We start from the raw sequence: 6,177 nt of genomic DNA, 5'->3' as shown, positions 1-6,177 counted from the left end.
CCCCTATTGATTTTCAGGTCACTAGTTCTTTTAAACATCATGTAATAAATAACCACACCCCACATTATAACCCCCTCTTATCCCCGCCCCCCCCCCTACCCCCCCATCCCCCCCACCCCCCACCCCCCATTTTTTTAAACATCCAATAAATTACTACACCCCACATTATTACCCCCTCTCACCTCCCCACCCCCCCCTACCCCCCACCCCCCCATTTTTTTTAAACATCTTATAAATAACCACACACCACATTTTACCCCCTCTCAATCCCCCTACCCCCCACCCCCCAAATTTTTTTTAATCATCTAATAAATTACCACACCCCACATTATACCCCCCTCTCACCCCCACCCCCAACCCCCCCCAAACAATTTTTTTTTTTAGACATCTTATAAATTACCCCCACCCCACATTATACCCCCCTCTCACTCCCCCCTTGATCATGACTGGCAGATGACCCCTATTGATTTTCAGGTCACTAGGTCAAAGGTCAAGGTCATAGTGACTCGAAATAGTACAATGGTTTCCGGATGATAACTTACATTAGGTCAAAGGTCAAGGTCACAGTGACAAAAAACGTATTGCCACTACAACTCACAGCCCATATGGGGGGCATGCATGTTTTACAAACAGCCCTTGTTTTTTCTTGTTTTTTTAGTTGTAGTTAATACCTTTTTTCATGTTTCCTTAGGTTGTAATCCTTTTCTGTTAACTATCTGTGTTTCCTCCAAAGGCTTAACTAACTTTTGAGCAAGAGATGATACTTCAGATGTTTTTATACCATCTCATTTCAGTTCACTTTTAGCTGAATTTACAGTTTGTTCTGATGGAGAAACTGAGTTGATGCTGACACTACTTTCTGGAGCAGACTTTTGTGAGGTTGCAAATCCCTTCCCAACCTGAGGTTTGTGGATTAGGAACATAAAGTCTAGATTGATTCATTTTCATGAATAAAATGGATAACGTCTAAAATGAAATGTGAGGTGAAGTGGTGAAGTTATGAATGAGGCATACTATCCATTTACAGTTTTTATACTGAACTCTATTTCTTAAAATTCTGACTTGTTTAATGATAGATAAAATGGTGATTCAAACACATATATCCACCTTTTTCTTTGATCACTTTTATCTACTCGTCTCAAAAGTGCCTGTTCTCCACCATCGACTATACTGTCTTTTGCATAAATCACAATAAATAAATAAAGTATCATCAATATCTGTCTTTGTAAAACTAAGTTGTGTCTGTAGTAAACTAATTTCACATAAAGCTTTTTTCCAGTGACCTTCAAACCTTAGTGGACCTTTCCACTGGATTTTAAATTTATAGGGTGTATTGTCTGTAAAAAATGTGGTTCCTTTCACTGTCTCTCACGAACATGTATCGATCTTTTAATTATTTTTCTTGTACGTGATTTGCATCAATCCAACTATCAAATGATTTTGGAAAACCTTGCCAATGAACAAAATATTGCAATTTTCTCTTGACTTTTCTCTGTTTTAAGATTTTTTCAATATACCATAAACTCTCTTCATTTTTATCTACAAGAATCATCTCTTGTTCTTTAAACACTTCAGTAGTGTATTGCTGTTGATAGGCACGTCTAAAGGGATGTTTGGTGTAACTTAATCTAATTAAATCACCAATTTTAAACTTAAATGATGGTGTTTTTTTTTGGAAATTGTTTTGCTTTCAAGTACAGTTTTTTCAAAAGTCGAGTCTCATTCCCTTTCGTAATTTCATGAGGTGACAAACCAAATAAGCTACGATGGGGGTTACTGTTATAACTATTCACAATGTCTTGCAAATGTTCAATATACCTATAATTACGATGATATCGTAACATTCTAAACATCATACTTCTTAATGTTCTAATAACCCTTTCGGCATAATTTGCTTTTTTATTGCTATGAGTGTTAAAAAGATAAATATTCTGTTTCTTCATGAACTTCTTTATATCTTGGTTAATAAATTCTGATCCTTTATCTGTTCGTATTTTGTTGATTTTTCTGTGATGTAAAACGTCTTTTATGGCTGATAAAACGGTTCATGTTTTTTTATTCCTAAGTGCTCGAACCAGTAAAAAACGGGAAAATATGTATATCACTATGAGTAAAAACTTAACTCCATCGTTATGCTTTGAAATGTTTTCCACTGACATAAGGTCCATATCAGCTTGGTCATTTAGACTTGCCACTTGTACAGGTGGTGTTTTATAAGAATGTCTCACTTGTTTTTGCAACGCATAGGAATCTTGATTATTCAACCATTTGTTGATGATATTCGAAGTAAACGCTCCTGGGCATTTTTTTCTCAATATGTGTTGTAATTTCACAGCACCTACATAACTGCCGGGTTGCTTAGCATTAAAATAGTATTCTGAAAGAATACGCTTCTTTTGTAATTTATCCATGGTAAATCAATATTGCTTGTTTATTTATAAACATTGACAGTGTGCACTATTCGAAAACAACTTTAAAAATGAACAACATGAATACTTCAATGCATATAAAATATTTATTTTATACACATAGTGATCTCATTACAAAACATGTACAGTACATAATTTTATCTGTTAAATGTGATAAAACACTGATGAGTTTTCTGATATTTCTTTGTTTACAAACATGTGCTTTTCAACTCTCAAATTGTCCCCCCCCTACATTTAACAAGACTGGAGGAGTATCCCCCCTTACATTAGCAATCAAACAAAAGAGTATTTTCCCTTATACTGTACAAAGTTAATATTATAAACATAATAACATTACAAAATATCAAACATTTACAAAACATGTCATCAATTTAAGGTAACAAGCTTTTCAAAGTATTACATTGAGAAATATTTAGGGTTACACCAAAAACTGTAGCATTTCCGTTTGCAAAATGTCGTATGTCTATATATGTTTGGTTGCTTATTTTACAAAATGACAAAAACACATTATTTTCTAACGAAAATTGTTCCGTTCGATACAATAAAACCAATGGTGTTGTGTTCATTTCAGAAGGATTCCATTGCTGTGGAGTGCATTGAACGAGATCATGGCCTAGAAGAACATACCCGGGGATAATACCAGCAGCAACAAGTGTAGTAAAGTTATTCTTTTCATCATGACAGTTCTACACTTCACGTTTTTTGCTTTTTGTAAAAGTTCGTTCTGGATATTTACATTGTTTACATCATACACAAAAGATACTTTCCCATCAATATTATCTGAGCACTCCATTTCTACTAGAAGATCAATCATTGACTGAATAATAACGTTGAATTACTGTGTTTTTATATCAGTTACAGCGAAACAATCTGTCTTCTATCTGTGTAATTGTAAGCACCATTGTTTTATGTCCCCCACTATAGTAGTGGGGGACATATTGTTTTTGCCCTGTCTGTTGGTTGGTCTGTTGGTTGGTTGGTTTGCTCCAACTTTAACATTTGCAATAACTTTTGCAATATTGAAGATAGCTACTTGATATTTAGCATGCATATGTATCTTATGGAGCTGCACATTTTGAGTAGTGAAAGGTCAAGGTCAAGGTCATCCTTTAAGGTCAAAGGTCAAATATATGGGTCAAAATCGCTCAGTTAATGTACACTTTTGCAGTATTTCAATATTCAAGATAGCAACTTGATATTTGGCATGCATGTGTATCTCATGGAGCTGCACATTTTGAGTGGTAAAAGGTCAAGGTCAAGGTCATCCTACAAGGTCAGTTGTCAAATATATGTGGCCAAAATCGCTCATTTTATGAGTACTTTTGCAATATTGAAGATAGCAACTTCATATTTGGCATGTATGTGTATCTCATGGAGCTGCACATTTTGAGTGGTGAAAGGTCAAGGTCAAGGTCATCCTTCAAGGTCAGACGTCAAATATATGTGGCCAAAAATCGCTTATTTTATGAATACTTACGCAATTTTGAAGATAGCAACTTGATATTTGGCCTGCATGTGTATCTCATGGAGCTGCACATTTTGAGTGGTGAAAGGTCAAGGTCAAGGTCATCCTTCAAGGTCAAATATATGGGTCAAAATTGCTCATGTAATGTCACTTCTGCAATATTGAAGCTCGCAATTTTATATTTGAAATGCATGTGTATCTCATGGAGCTGCACATTTTGAGTGGTGAAGGGTCAAGGTCAAGGTCATCCTTCAAGGTCAAACGTCATATAGGGGGACATTGTGTTTCACAAACACATCTTGTTTCATCTTGGCTTTCCATTGATCCGTTTTCATTATGGCTAGAAAGTCTTTGCTCTCTATAACTCGTTTGTGAAGGAAAACCATCTCTGGGGTAATATTCGAAATGGCCATCATTTCTTCCCAAGAACGTATAATGGCATTTTCATCGACTTCTTTCAGCATATCCTCGAAATAAAACTCAAGTTGATACTCCTCATCATCACATATCATGAGGCAGTCATGTTCTCTCTGTGAAGGGTGATTGGTTTGACAACCATTACAGTTCTTTGGAACAGTCATTTTTTTGACTTCACATAAAGCTTTTGCGTATAAAAAGTCAAAGTAGGAACGCATCATCATGACACTCGCTGAAGTTGAGTTGTCTAATTGAGGGGGGTGATGAAAATTCCATCCCCTCAGTCATTTTATTTTCTTCTTTCCCCATTTTATTGTTTAATGATAAAACATGTCCATTTTCACAACTTAGCTTAAAATCTTGAGATGATGAACAAGCCATATTCACTATGTGCTTCTGTCACTTGTTGAAGTGGGAATGAAACACATAACTTGAGGATTTCTTTATATAGCTTTATGTCTAACGAATTTTATTTTCAAATTTTTCAGATCACGCAACCGCCAAAATGCACGCCGCCATTTTGAAGCACGTCTAAGTGAACCGATGGTTTCCATGGATTCCATGAAGATTCAATTGATTTGCTGGTTTTTAATTGTCCAATTATTTTTAAAAATAAACATTTTGGTGAATGTTGTTTGTGTTCTTCCAACGGATCATCTTCTTTCCCCCATTGGTGTAATCGTACTTCACACGAAAAACATTCTACTGTATCGTTTTTACCTGTGTAATAAAAGCCAGCTGATGATAACTGAAACTTGTTCGGTTAAATTTGAGGTGACCATAGATCAAATGTTTTATGTCTATCTTCATAAAATGTGAGGTGTTCAAATTTGAACTCGAGTTCTTGAAATGCATTCATGGTGAATGTCCCTCTAAAAATGAAATCAGTAGTTCAACACTTTCTTTTAAACTACACAACGTTTCAAACACTGTCGTTGGTAAAATTAACTTGTTTTTTCCTTTTTTAAAAACCAGTTTTACTCGAGATCGTCTCTTTTTCAAAACTAAGGTAAAGTTATTGTCAAGTGTACAAATTACTTCTTTACACACCGGGGACCAGGTTATGTTTTCAAAACCATATTGCTTAAAATAAGATAGTGTATCTTCAGAAAACAGTAACTGTGCCTGTGCCATTATTCTATACGAAAATACACGCACGTTTTGTACCAAAAAACGTCCACAAAAATTAAAATAATGGATGAAAAGATAAACCACCTAATCCAACGGCACTATTAAACCGTGCAAACTTGTACCTAAACGATCTTATTATAACGCATCAATATGGCGGATCCATCCTATATTAAACCGACTTAAATCGTCAATATAGCGGCAATCATTCAAACCGCCAAAATGCTCGCTCATGAAATGTTAAACCGAAGGCAGTTAAACAGCTAAAATGCTCACTTATCATATTTCAAACCGACTTAAATCGTCAATATAGCGGCAATTATTCGAACCGCCCGCTAAAATGCTCACGTATTATATTTTAAACCGATGGAAACCGTCAAGATGGCCGCAAAACCACCAACATTCTTACTCATACGAAACCGCTAAAAACCGACTGAAGTAAAACCGTCAAGATGGCGTCAAACCACCAACATTCTTACTCATCATATATCAAACTACCAAAAACCACCCAAAACCGATGGTTGTAAACCACCAAGATGGCCGCCAAACCTATCAACCAATCAGAAAGCCGATCTCACTCCATTACAACCAATCAGAACGTTGGAACGTCCATTATGGCGGTAAAAACCATCCAATATGGCCGCGAAAGCCCTACTTTTACCCTACTTCCGTGGTAACGACGGAGATTAATTCAATTTGCACATTTACAGATATCGATGATTGCAGTATTCGCGAACA

General features: G+C 35.8%; 1 long non-coding RNA gene across 1 annotated transcript; it reads left to right on the top strand.

Moving 5' to 3' along the window:
- Window positions 1–588: 588 nt before the first annotated feature.
- On the top strand, window positions 589–4,936 carry LOC127850964 (uncharacterized). The gene is made up of 3 exons (XR_008035604.1): window positions 589–904; window positions 3,001–3,083; window positions 4,800–4,936. It is a non-coding gene; the product is annotated as an uncharacterized LOC127850964 (long non-coding RNA).
- The last annotated feature ends 1,241 nt before the right edge of the window (window positions 4,937–6,177 follow it).

This window comes from Dreissena polymorpha, chromosome 11, assembly GCF_020536995.1.
Source record: "Dreissena polymorpha isolate Duluth1 chromosome 11, UMN_Dpol_1.0, whole genome shotgun sequence".
NCBI lineage: Eukaryota > Metazoa > Mollusca > Bivalvia > Myida > Dreissenidae > Dreissena > Dreissena polymorpha.
This window is presented reverse-complemented; position numbering and strand designations above follow the sequence as displayed.